The sequence below is a fragment of the Stigmatopora nigra genome, chromosome 14 (genome assembly GCF_051989575.1).
Source record: "Stigmatopora nigra isolate UIUO_SnigA chromosome 14, RoL_Snig_1.1, whole genome shotgun sequence".
NCBI classification, from domain to species: Eukaryota; Metazoa; Chordata; class Actinopteri; order Syngnathiformes; family Syngnathidae; genus Stigmatopora; species Stigmatopora nigra.
Genome location: NC_135521.1, coordinates 8,143,690 through 8,158,318, shown reverse-complemented (window position 1 = coordinate 8,158,318; position 14,629 = coordinate 8,143,690). Strand labels below are relative to the sequence as shown.

The following is a 14,629-nucleotide window of genomic DNA, read 5'->3' as shown; positions in this document are numbered from 1 at the left end:
TGATGGGGAATCTTAAGTGACGAGCTCCATTTAGCGTTGAAGCAAGAGAAGTGCAACAGCATGCAGGCTGAATGCAAGCTTCTAATGCAGGTCACATTCAAGTATTGTATGTATCCATAATTTGCTGAGGTCTAACAAAAACTGGGCAGCTGGGCCTGGGCTAGTCATGAGCACTGATTTCCTTTGCTACCTAAAATACTCCCAGCTCAAATAGATTTGATGTATATCGCTGTCAATGGGTTTATTAATAGAGCCCTAACCATTAATACAGCATAATTAACCATTAATACAGCATAATTATCCTAAAACTTGTAAATTTGACAAAAGGCGTCAACGTAGACAAAGATTTACCACATCCAATGTGTAAGCAACAATCTGAAAAATAGATAAATTGCTAGCTGTGTGTAAAATAACATCAAGGTTAGTCTATCACCAACCTTGCATGGGTCATAATTTATTGTGGAAACTTTTCTTTAGGAATTCCTCAAGGAATAGGTTGACAGCTGCAACTAATTGAGATTGGTTGTTAATCGTTTTTGTTTGCCAGCACGCTAACGTTCCGGTCAACGCGGTGCTTTGGATCGAACGGTGGGCAGCTTACTCAAAATTCGGCGCCAAAGACTTCTCATCTAACAGGAATTGCATTTCTCTCTATAGTCCAGGTTGGATTCACTGATAAACGGGAAATGCGGGGCCGAGCTTTGGACTCCTCTGTCAGCAGAGGAGCCAGAACAGCAGAAAAGGAAGCCAACTGCATTCAATTTGTATTTAAAATAGAACACATTGGAAAGCAACCAGTACCACTGAAGAGATCCCGACTCCTGAATTTGCAATTATTTGAACAAAATCCTTCCAAGCGGCTTCTTTCGATCTCAAGAAGCGCCATGGTTTGGAGCACTTAAGCGTCCACATTTTCCATCCTATTCAAAGACAAAATGAAATAGTAGGCTTCAAAGAACAGAAGTGAGTATTGTAAGTGGTATGTTTTGTGGAGGCCAATCAGAAGCCTGGTGAGTAGGCTGCACTACTGCCGAATAAAGCTCCTGCCGACAGGGAACAATCACTGTCTTATGGATGTTTGATATCAGCTGTACTAACATTATTTAAAATCATTATTTTACACCAAATGATTAGCCAAAGATGAATCCACTAGCTGTTATCCTAAACCCAAGGACAGAAAAGGGAACTATAGAAAATGTGACTAGACAAGAGACAGAATGAGGGAATTAGAGAAAGCAAGTGTGAAAAAGAGAATCCAGGGAGTGAAGAAAGCAGCAAGGGGCCAAGTGAGGTTTTTTTGGGGGGGGGCTTTATTACATCCTAATATGTCTTCCATCTTGCGCCAGCGAGCAGAAGAGCGCAGAGACATAATTATATCCCCTCCGCGGGCCGTCTCCCTGTATTAGCGTCTCCTCTAGTTCACTGGTTGCGACAGAGACAAATGAGAGAGTTTTTCCAACGTATCATTCTCATCCGTTACTGCCAGTTCCGTGTGATGGATCGCCAGCGCCAAAGCGGGCCAATAGATCACCACGTAAAAGAGACTCGCTATCCTGGCCCTGCTTCACAGATCATCACCCGTCTAATGCACACTTGGGTTAAGAGTCAAATCCCCTTAGTTGCTGGGCCCGGCGTGCAGCATCCTCCATCCCTCCCTCCCTCCCTCCTTCCCTTCCCTTCATACCCTTTGCTCACTCTCCCCTCACAACCATGTGCCGATTAAGCTGAAACAAATAGCTTGCAATGGTTCCGCTGACCCGAGCGGGCCATAACGCTGAGTGGGAATGTGGCCTGGGGTAATTAGCTCTTCTGGAATTACGTCTGCTAGATGAAGCCATCATGTGTTTACTGTGAAATGACACCTCTAAAGTTCAAAATTTGCATTCTATTGTCGCTTGCGAGAAGCATTAGTTCATTCTCAAGATGACTATTTCCGATCAGGTTCATATTAGAGTATTTATTTCCACAAATTCACAATTAATGTTGCACTATCACTTAATGCCTCAAATCAAGTTGAAATTATTACAAACTTCCAAGTATTCATATACATTTACAGTTTTGGTTGTTTTAGCAACACCGAGAATCCCCAATGAATCCTACAAGTCTGCCAAAATCCTTGCACAACAACTAGATTATCAAGAGCTAAAATGATAATAAAAATACCTCTGACAGTGACAACTAAAGAAGGCACTTGTCTGAGGAGAGGTGAACAAATATCCTTAAATAGCCTTGGCAAGTCTGCTGCAACATGAGAGAATTATTAGCACTGCTGCGCAAGATTACAGATTTCAATTAATTGTGATGGGCACAGATGTTGGTTGCGTCACTGCGAGGCAGCCTTGTTTTAATGTAAATTGAAGCAGTTAGACTGGGAGAGAGCTGCTCATGAACTGAAATAGACATGTTGACGTACAATACACTACGCTACAGATAGGAGCTTCCAAAGTCAAGACAATTAGGCTCAATTTATACTACATGAATTAAGTGACACCATTTATATATATATATATATATATATATATATATATATATATATATATATATATATATATATATATATATATATATATATATATATATATATATATATATATATATATATATATATATATATATATATATATATATATATATATATATATATATATATATATATATATATATATATATATATATATATATTATATATTATATTTTTTTCTCTCAATTGGCATGGCTGGGAAATGTGTCATGAAAACAAAAGACTGTAGTACAATTACTTTGACAACTGGACAGCCTTTTTGTGTGATTTTTAAAATGGTTGTGTGCTATAGTATTTTTCCGAAGTAAACATTGATGGTGGTTGCACCACACTAGGCAATAAATCACAATTGGGCAATTCCGCCTGCGGCATGAATTCAAATATATTGATACAAAGAGACAATATACTGTGGGCACTAAATCGGAACTGTGTACTTAGTAATTCACTGTAAACCCAGCCTCGGGGTGATAAATATTTCCTCGACTGCGTTCCAAAGGAAAACAATTCTCTGTGTTGACTAATTAGAAACGCAGATGTTTGCAGTGTTCACCAGCAAAACAGATGTTGTAATGTCAAGTCAGGGGATGAGACAGACATGTCAATTGTTGCCGCCGGTTCCTGACCAGAGCCCACGAGAGCTGCTGGGGTCAGAGTCCGTGTGCGCTCCCCCATCCAAACAGGATGTGCTTAAAGAAGGATGAGGACTTCTGTAAAGCCTGGCACAAGGTGTCAAAGGACTTCGAGGGGCTTCTACTCGCTGCGGATGCGTGGGAACCAAGGCTGCCGTGATGACAGCTAATGTGGCGACGACCACCGCGATGAAGTCACACCATTGTTCGTGCCGATGCTCGGCCTAAACAGTGGCGACCCTGTCGGGACGGGCTTCCTTCGCTCACTTTGATGCATGAAAGTGTGAAGGACAAAAAGCTTCCCTGTCGGATGTGCAGACAAACAGCATCTGCAGAATGGCTTTAACAAGACTCTTAACCACTATTTTGTCAGTTTTCTTGATTTGATAAAATTACTAACTGCATATGCATTAATTGAACTGTCACTATCAATCAATGTTCGAACCATGATTATTGTTGCAATAGCTTGACTTCACAATCACATTTGGAAAAAAAACAAAAAGATTAATGACTACTTAAATGTTCTACTTTAAGTATTATATTGTATTGATTGTAGAGAAAATTTACAGCCCTGGCAGACATTTCTTGTTTTGACTGTAATAAAGTCTTAAGACGACCAGGCAAGATGACACTTTGCAGACACACTTGGCTGGAATTATTGTCAACAGGCTAACCCTCACGGCTGTTTTCCACGCAGCCGTGGCCGAGCCCTGGCAGAAGGCGATAAATCACAGCCTTTTAGTATCCCGGGTTGCAGGGCTCGTCGCGGGTCTCGTGTTCGTCGGTCTTTAGCAAGCCCAATGCGGAAGGTCTGTGACCCGGTTGCGACGCCGCACACCTGTTGCTGTGAATCCTGTCGATGGTCAAGGTGTTACGAAGAGACGGGGCATGAAGAAGATGTCAGGATGGTACGGGCTCAACACAAATGTGACCTCAAATAGGGGACGCCGCGAGTTGTAAATGCCATACCCCAATTACTTGCTGCCGCTTCCATCATCCATTAAAGACAAATAAACACCTCTCTCAAATAGACCGCTCCCATTTCACAGCATCGACTGCAGCCAAATCGCATTCATTCACGCAGCCTTTAAGGACAAAAGTCTTAAATTGTCACACAGACACACATTTAACAAAAATTAATGAATATTCATTCACTGCCACCCACCCAATTCAAATAGATTGGACATTTACTTCAACTAGTGAACATCTTTGAAAATCAATGCAGAAGGATGATGGATATCTAATCTAACTTGTGCAGGGAAACAACTGTGCATAGCTGGTACCTATCTTGGGAAACTACATTTCAAAAGATGCATAATCCAGATCGACACATTATTTTTTAGTACTTGCAAATTGTAGTTTTAGTATTTTTGGGCTGTCTTGGTTCAGATAGCATCAGTGCAACACTAGTCAACACCATAACTCACTTTAACTATATCTTTCAGCATATGGCACCAATTGGCTGCTAAAATGATGATGCTTCTGCCACAAAGTCATACTGTACATTGCACACACACACAGGCACACACAAACATACACCTGGCCAGTACCCTATAGAGCCCTCCCTTCCCCTACATCGGCAAGCCACCCATCAGAGGTCGCTGGAAGCGTGCGCTTTGGGGTGTGTTACTCGTCACGTCTAAAGCTGTCGCCACAGAACAGCTCCCCTCCCCAAAACGCTGCCACCCTTGCCCCCGCACCCCCGCAACGGCTGTCATCGCCCAGAACAAGATGTCGTGTCAAAGCAGGAAAATTACACAATAACGAGGCCCGCTTGAGATTAGGCTAATGAGAAAATCAAAACACAATTTAATTCTTGTCAGCAGAGAAGGCGTCTTTAAATTACCTCTGCTAGTCGCATGCTGATTAAGAGAAGTGCGCCAGTCAGTCAGAACGCCGCCCAGCAAAAACAGCCCTGGGGGCTTATGGACCCCGCACACACCAATGAATAGCAACACACACACAAACACACACATTAAGCTCAGTGTTTGTTTATCCAGCATTAACCCCTTAATGCCAAAATTTCAAAACTGAGCCTCTGTCATTGACATAGATAGGTGCCTGGTCAAATTTGAACTGGGAGAGTGTTTTGCTCCACAATGTGATGTCGTGATTGTAATTAACTGGAAAAAAGGCACACTACAGCGTGTACCTATACAGTCGGCTCACTATTCCCAAACAACCTGCCAACATATGGTACCGAATGTTACATTTCCCTAATAGCCCCTGAGAAAAGGGAAAACGGGGTCCAAGTTGCATGGCGACAGCTCGCTGCCGCATCTAGGTCTCCCCAACACTTGATTCAGCCAAATTTGCGGGTTATCATGTTCGGCGCCACCTCCAAATGAGAAGAATTTTAATTAATTACGCCGCCTTTTGTCATTTGCTCAAGGACATGTCAGCGGCGTCAGGCAGCAGCTGGCTGCTATGTGCGCCTATAAATCATGAGATAATATGCTCTGAAATCCTGTTTCATACAATTATATTAACGTTATGGACAAACATACTAATCAATACATTTGCGGCTAGGTTAGATATGATAGGTGATTAACTGCATTGGAGCAACACTTCCAATAGCAGTGATGCTGTTGTGTCATTCAGAACAAGCTTGCTAGCCACAGAATAAACTCTTCTATTAATGCATTTTTACACAATACATTATTCTATACAATACCTACTTCACATTTTTGTAAATATCTCTGGGACAATACTGAAGAAATTGACTTTTTGGGGACAACAGGTGCTGAAACCTAATTAACTGATAAATTTGAACTCAAAAAGTCAGTTTCACTACACATGCGTAAACTGCATTTTGTCTGTTGGCATTCAGATTAAAAGGCTCACTTAACAACAATGAAATACTGATGCAAAGTGTATAAAGTGTATGTTTTCATGTAATATTATTTCCCCCAATAGTATCTCAACTTAGCATAAGTAAATGTAGGTGCGCTCATTTTAAAAGAACTAATCATCACATCTCATCATCACATTCTTTTAAATATATTCCTGGCACTTTGCCCCTTTTGCATCTTACTCAGGAAACCCCTCTCTTTGAAATTGTACTAAAAAATAGTTGAATGAAGTAAGCTATTTCCTGCATAGATCAAAGCATGAATCCATGTGAAGAGAAACCAGTGACACCCTCTCACTTCCTGCCACTTCTCATGGTTCATCGAGGCTTTTATTGCCCGCACGGAGCAGCCAAGCAACTAACTCCATTTCCACCTCCTCTTTTCATGCTCCACCGCTCACTCAGTCTCAGGGTCTCGCCAAGCCATATGGCAACCTTGGAATGCCGTGCCCATTTTTCAGATAACTCCCCAAGCGAGAGGAGACAAACACGGTCATGACCGATCCCGACTTTCTATGAGTATTTTTAACTCCGATACCAATTTATCGATACATTTTTTGGAGAAAAAAATAATTATTACTGCATACTCACATGACTGAAATTCTGTCTTTGCTTGGTGAACATGGCCTAATTCATGAATAAATGAAAATTTCTTTGCTGGTACCCTCTCACTTCATATGGATTGGACGTAAATTAGTGATAAACAAATTGGCCGTGGGGTGGACATTTGCCAGAACATAAACTATAAAGATCCCTAAAATTTAGAAGGTGATCATAATTTTTCTGGGTGCATATATCAGGAAAAAAAGGACCTGGCGCAAATCGCAAGAGGCCGAAACACATCCCCTCCTTGACTTTGCCGATGCATGACGGCAGCACCTGACAGTGCCCCGCCTATGGATGACAGATGAGAGTGCATGTGCTGCATACGTGGGGCATGATTATGAAGATTCACGGGAGAGCGGACACATACACAAACACTATCAGCGTGTGCCAACTGCTTAAAGACATGGCAGCGCACTCACACCAACCGCATCGTCCCATCTACTTGACATAGTAATTACAGCACTCGCTGATTCTAATGATGGATGAACTTCCAGTCAGGAGATGAACAGTTTCTTTCCCTCTAGCTCATCATCCTTGGGTAAGCTGTTTGTATCAAAAAGCCAGACTGAATAAAGATAATTTTGACACTTTTATTGACACTAGGACAAAACTGCTTCCATGATTTACGAGTGCCCCAATTTACACTGCAACTCGCAGTCCTGTTATGCTTGCGAGTTTATTTGCAAAAGGACTCACTCAGCTGGATCAGACCCCGTTCCCCTCTCCCTGGGCCCCCTCGCGTGATAATAAAAAAGACATCAGCAGGCGACGAAAAGGTTACCCGCAACATTTGCCGTGACCTTGTCGTCTTTGTCTACTCCCACTGACAAGTTTTGATGCGTCAGGGGTGGCTGCCTTTCAAGCCATGAAGATGCACCCCCTAAACAACCTCGGTTAGATCTCTCTTGCAATGTCGCTTCACTGGTCGCCCAGGGGGACAGGGAACCTTTCATGCACTCATCTTCCCTTTTACTATTACTTTCTAATTTGGCACCATGAATAAATAAGGGTTGGAACCTCTGGGTACCTCCCATTATAATATGATTAAGGATACAAGGCTCACGGCAATGATTATTTCACATTATGACTAGACAACATTTACTCATACTTGCATATATATTCTCAGTGGTGGCTACAAGTTGACACTATGTTAGAATGGGAATAAAATATCACTTTCCTACATGTTTAACATTGTCTACCTTTAGCTGGTCTTACTGCTGCAAGCACTTGCGTACACACAGGAGTGTGTGGCGTTCAGTCCAAAACAAACATTCCTGCCAACAGGTCCACTGGACAAGGAATTTCACTTCTGGGCTGTCTACATGGTCACAATAAGGCCACTCTAAAACTGGAACGTTAACTGTTGTTTATCCATAGTAACCAAGTATGGATTTTAACTTAACTAGCGATGGACTGCCTGCCATTCCTGGGCCTTAAGGTGTTCATTGAGCACACAATGGTGTTGGTGCCGCCCTGGTTTAACTGCGGCCTGTTTCCGCTTTTACGTAGAAGGGCCTTACTTTCAGAGGATGTGAACCAAGGGCGTGTTGTTGGCCTTGAGTCTCACCACTCCACACTCTTATGCTGGAGGGAAGGTAGCATTTGGATGTCTGCCCCTGCATCTTCCTGTTCGCATGGCATTTTAGAGCCCGCAAGACACACTGGGGCGGACCGATGGTGGCGCGTAAGTCCCGTGTTGACGTCAACTCGACAAATAGGTGAGGACAAATTGGCAGCTTTGCACGGCTGACGTTGTGACTCAACACTGCGTGCCTTTAGGGGGACAAACGCGCGTTTCCGTCGGAGGCACTCTGAGGTTGGAAAAAAATAATAAGTGTGGCCATCCGCCCGCACTTCCACACACACAGAAGTAAAGTGTCGGAAGCAAAAAATTGCAGAAATCTCTTTGGATTTGGTTATTATTATCCCTGGGGCCCAAGCACAGCAGAAAACACTAATTTTGGCAAGTCTGCATATCCTGGGGAAACTGGATGGATTTAGACACATGAACAACATGACACCAAACCAACCAAGGAGCAATCTAACTTTCAACACCATTTTCAACAATTGCAATGCATTTTGGTAGACAAAGCCATCAAAATAGGACACATGGAAAATCCTATGGATATGTAATAATATACTGCATGCATATGGACAACTTCCATAGCTCACCCTTTTATAAACTTCAGGTAATTTGATCAAATGATATCTGACTGATATCAACTAGCCTCAAGCAACAAGTGACACTAAATTACCAACATTTCGTTGCTCTGCCAGCTGGACAGAGCATAACATCTCATTTGATGACGAACGAGTCCCAGAAAGTTAAAAACAAAACAAAAAATAGCCCCTCAAAAAGTTTTGCATAGAACTTGTTTCAATTTTAAATGTCGTTTTTTTTCCACTCTGGATTATTTACAAGCTTTTTAGATGGGAACTTGTTCAAATGAACAGTCAAATGAAGCGCCTACCCAGAAAAGTAGATAGTGGTGGCTTTATTTATCAAATTATAGCAAAGAAAAGAGTGTCGCGTGAGTAGGACAAATTATTTTTAAAAAACTGTCCCATTAATCTCTCAGCATTTGCCACTGAAAGGATCTCCCTCATTTTTTTTCTCTCTGTTGCCATTCCCAGTCTCTTCATAAATCTTTTGCCATGACTATCATGAGGAAGGCCTTATGCAAGTCTGCATCCTTGTCGTGTTCGCATCTTGGCACGATCCTCAATTGTTGAATGGCGGTGTCGGTTCGGGGGGTGGCATACTGGTGCTCTTTGATGCGCTAAGTGATTTACAGAGTACCGTTCACAGGAAAGTGGCCTCTGACTCCAAATAGGAGCTCAGAAAAACAATAGCTCGGGGATGATTTATCTCTCGTCACAGTAGTAGCTGTTTTGCGCCGGAATCGTTGCAGTGACGTACCGCTGATTGTTTTTGCTTCGGCTAACATCATTCATTTTCTATGAGGGGCTTGTCAGCATTTCAAGGATGGTTTCACACACCCGAGAAGTTTGGACATCCTTGTGTCACAATGCTAATAACATCCTGTACAGGACTTTCTTCCAGCATGATGAATTGAGAAAAAAAATTTGAATTCTCTTTATAGAGATTTTAAAATGTCACTAAATGCCACAATGTCCTTTACTTTGAGGTTGTGGAAATGGTCAGCCTACTTCGTGATCTATTATATTAGTATTTACTGATTTACACTTTAGGTAACACTAAAGTTTAATACAAGCTGATGGGAGTGAACCCACGCAATAAGCGTGCTAAAGGGGATATGAAAAAATATCATGTGTACCTTCACAGCGGCCTGTTCCACTAAAGATGGTGAAAGGGGCTGAGGAGTTATGGGGGCTGTCCTTTAAGGGGGTATCCCATTGTGTTACATAGTGAGAAATAATCATTCATTAATTTGTGGTGATCCCAAAGCAGAGGGGTGGAAGTGGGGGTGGTGGATATGGAGTCCCTCGTGGGGATGTTGGGTCATGTCCACTGAGCGCACCAACACAAACACACACACACAAGCACCTTAAAAGGATTATGTGGCCAAACACGCCCCCGGGTTTCCTTTTCAATTATGAAGTGAATGTGTTTATGAAATGGAGACCGCTGTCCGGCGAGACCCCTGGGGAGCATGTGCAGTGTGTGTGCGTGTGTGTGTGTCAAATGTGTCGGGGTCCCAGTGGCACAGAGTTTATTGTCACAGTGAAGAGTTAATCAATGTGACAATCATGTCTCCCTTGTTGCATCCCCTCTATCACCGCATTCAAACGTGCCCATGTGCAAACACACAAAAAGAAATAATGAGGCTATGTTCAGGTGAGCTAAAGTTATGGAAATTTGTGGGGGGTTGTGTTTATTTATTTATTTATTTTTGCGCCAAATGCAAATTTATTTTATACTGTTTCTCATTTTATATAAAGTCAAACATAAGTCGGGTCGATATAGACAATAGTTATATCAAATAAATTGGGTGAAATATTTTTTACAACGGCCCATTACATTGCATGAAGCATTACTGAATATACCGAATATCCTCCTAAATATTTTTGAAGTATTCACATTAATTTCAAATAATAAAACTGTAATCATAAAAAGAAAAACAATCTTCATATTTTTAAATCGGCTCATTTGTATCTCTGATTAATTCATATAAAGTCAGTTTAAAAGTGCCTGACTTTGTTGTTAATTATTGTTTTTTTTCCCCCCAATTTAGATATTATTATAACTTATTGACATTAAGTGACATTTGAAATGATATTTGCTCGCCAATTAATAATTCTGTCCATCTATCAAATCAGGACTAAAAATGTGCATTGTGGGTAAAATGCGGATGTCCTTTAAAGCCTGATGTAGTGTACATGATCTACACAAGTGCATTTTGACAGCCTCGATTCATTAGATAATGACAATCCTGCTTTTTATGCCGAGGTAAGCGTACACAAAACTGTCTGTCGGGGAGGCTTGGGGTCAAAAAGCGTCCCGGTATGGAGAAGGTTAACTTGGTTAATGGGCGCTCAGGCCGATAGGGCATTGACCGGATCAAGGGCGGCCCGATCAATGCGCAAATGTGGCAATGAAACGAACAGCGACCTTGACGTGAAGAAAGGTGGTCACTCTAGTGCGACTGTGCCACCTTTCAGTTTGTCGTTGACACTCATTTTCATATATTTCATGTCTAAAAACTGAACAATCCAAACACCTAAGACTACACAATCAGATTAGGTGACCTGCCATTAAGTGCCATTACAGTGTATCAAGATGTACACATAAAATGCCATTTGCCATTCAAGAAAGTGATTTTTTCCCTCTTTAAAAATAAATAGTCAGTCTTACATTCAAGAATATGGAATCGGAATAACCCTAACTGATATATTTCATAAAATGAATGGCATCCTCAGAACAGAACATTATGTGCAAATACTTGCTCACCCTAGCAAGAAATAAACCATGACGTTGAATCTCAAGCATAAATTTATCATCCGATGGACACCGACCTCAAGCATACTGACAAACTGGTTACAAAGTGCTTTAAGGAGAAGTCAATCAGTGGAGTGGCCATCACAAAGTCGTGATCTCAATCAAATTGATTTAAGAACAAACATGAAAAGCCACATGAGAGCAATTTGGCCTAAAACCTAGCTGGATTACACACGTTCTGATAGAAGCAAATGGGCCCAAATTCCTGCCAACTATTGAGAGAAACTCGTGGAAAGCTCTCAAAAACCTTCAACCAAGTCTTACAGTTTAAAAGCAATATTTATTTTACCGATAAATTACATTTTAAGCCTTTAGGGGGAGCGCAGGAGCCAAAGATTTAGTTTCCTCCTGCTTTAAATCAATTCAAATGGTTTGAAGTTGGAATGCATCCCAGGAGACACTTTAGTCCATTGCAATCTCATTTCCCCGTTTAATTGGCGGGAAAAAGAGAAGTCCCTTCCCAGACTTCTTATCTTATCTTATCCTCAGTGGGCGAGCGTTCCCACAGAGCACCTCTCCAAGCGTTCCGCCTTGCTGCTCCTAGCAGGAATACTGGCTGTTCAGGGACGTCAACTGCAACTTGAACCTTTAATCCAGAGGCTCTCCTGTATCCAGGGAGCCTCCAATTACTCGTCATTTACGCTAATCCCAGAAATTTGCACCATGCCGCCAAGAGGTTCCAAGGCAATTTTTTGAGCCCCGCCACTATGTCAAGGTTATGACTAGTCAAATGTTTGAGCAGTTTGACGTTATATTGGTCAGATTTGGGTAGTTTTTTTCTGTGAATCTGCAATCTTTTTTGTGGAGAGAACTTTTCAAAAGGTAAATTACGTTGATTTTAATACTGGAATGATAACTATTGAGGCAGTTAACCTTCATTCATTTTCTGAACCGTCGGAGAGGGTGCTGGAGACAACCTCAGCTAACTATGGGCACCAGACAGAGGACACTGAATCGATGGTGCTACAGAACACTACAGCAGTAACTAGTATCAAGACAATTGGTTGAAAAATGTCAGAAGTAGGATATCAAATGTTTCGTATCGAGAAAATCAAGACCAGCTACTGTTACTCGAGTGGCAACTTAACTCGTTGGGAGGAACGATGGCACAAATATTCTGATGGGTGATGTCAGAATGGTCTGTATTGATTGCAAAATGCATCCGAATGATCATTTTGCTCATGTTTAGCTTTAACACAATGCAACCAATTTGAATGGGAAACCTCGCTGTTCTCAGCCTGGGATTTAAAAGAACCGTTTTGTGCTTTTTATGGGTTTATCTGGGCAGTAAAGCTCTACCTCTCTCACCTCCAGCTGTAAAATTGACCTCGTCTCAAGCCAACACCTTTGATGTGTAAAAACCAAAGGTGCGTAAAACCCTTGCCAAGTGGCCATATGTGAAACCAATAGCGTTTTTTCCAAAAAGTAGCGGCCGCTTACGGCACCTCAGTTTTCGGCAAAAGCCAGGCGACTATCAGGGAGGACGGCGTGGAGATAAATCTTTTGTGGGCAAAAAAAAAATCAAGATGGAAATCCAATCTACTCTTTTTGAAAGTGCAGCAAGGAGGAAATTCAAGACAGTGCGGCAGCTGTACTTGCAGGATGGGGATAAAGCTTTTTTCCATTTTGCCGGACGGCACACAACGCTATGCTCTTTAACCGGGTGCAATGTGGTTCTTTTCAAAAATATTTGAATGTACACACTGCTCTAATCATTGCAAAGTAAAGCCACAATTTATGGAATTGTGGACTACAGCGGGGGTCTGATCTCAGTGCTGCCCTTGATACCATCAATTGGGGGTGTCAGGTGGTGGTCCCCATTAGGCAGCAAAGACAAACCATACACACTCTCACACATGCGCACACGCACACATGGACACTTGTTGGGGAACTTGAAACCTGACATGACAGTGCAGCCCATTAATAACATGAAGATGAATTGAAGGCCATTTCTGGTATGCTCGGGTCCACTAAAGTGGTTAAAAGCTGAATTGGCGAGTAACAAAGGTACAAATAATTTATCGCTACTTGAGTGTTTTGTTTCTTGACTTTTTACCTTTTAAAAACAAATATATGTGCACAACGTACCTTGTCAGAAATCCCATTTACTGTCTCTCACTTGTATTGACACAGCATAAAGATAATTTACTCTAAATTCAATTTATAGTAGTTTGAATTGTTTCATTTTAGCTTCTAATTTATGTCATCTTTTTCCCCTTTCTCCCTTGGACATACCTTCTTGTCTTTGGTTGCCATTCCTTTCTTTTTAAATATGTTGTCTTGCTTTGTTTGCCAGGATTCAAACTTGGATCCTAAAACTGTTAAGATAGACATGTTAACCACTTTTCCACAAGCCTGTTCATTCCTTTATTCTCTTTCGACCTACCTTATTGACCTTTGTTTTCTGCGTTTCTTCTTTTTCTGCTCCTTTTGTTTCCTTCCAAAACACAAGAGTCGCCCTGTAATAGAGAAATTTAGATTTTTTTTAAGCTTAAGCTTTAGATTTTGTTCATGGAAAAAAAACATGCAATGGTCTTTGTAGCAGCACTTAAAGAAAGCTTTTGAGTGTACATTCACTACATTGGGGTACTTATCTGCCATGTTAATTGCAGTCTACAGGTTTACATGCTTTCAGGTAAACTAAGGGCCAATCAATGGCACATATGTTGCACATTAAACTGGGAATGACTCTCTTCCCCTTCTAACCCTTCGATGACAGACGCGCTCTGATTCCACACATGTTGAAATGTAAGAAGCGATACATGGCCGCTTTGATACGGGATGATTTATTGGGCCTTGACACTGGCCGAGGAGGGGCGGATTCTACGAGTGGTTGATGTCAATCGGACACATTTGTAATGATGTTATTTTTATTTGAGGAAAGGATGGGTGGACTGTAAGTCAGTAGTACTTTTCAAACTTGGTTTCCTTGACCCCAGGAGTCTGTTCGTTTTATTTTACAGTACATTAAAATGACAGAGGCATATATTATGCATGTACTTTAGGTTTTTTTTTGAGAATATATAATTAGGTTAATTAAT

At 41.5% G+C, this 14,629-nt stretch overlaps 1 protein-coding gene across 2 annotated transcripts in view; it reads right to left on the bottom strand.

Moving 5' to 3' along the window:
* Window positions 1–14,047, bottom strand: part of lbx2 (ladybird homeobox 2) — a 34,160-nt gene extending 20,113 nt beyond the window's left edge. For both annotated transcript variants that reach the window (XM_077732145.1, XM_077732146.1), the window contains exons 1-2: window positions 13,975–14,047; window positions 13,824–13,906 (exon numbers count right to left, since the gene is read on the bottom strand). The gene's annotated coding sequence lies outside the window, so the exon portion shown is untranslated. The remainder of the gene's footprint in view (window positions 1–13,823; window positions 13,907–13,974) is intronic.
* Window positions 14,048–14,629: the final 582 nt, after the last annotated feature.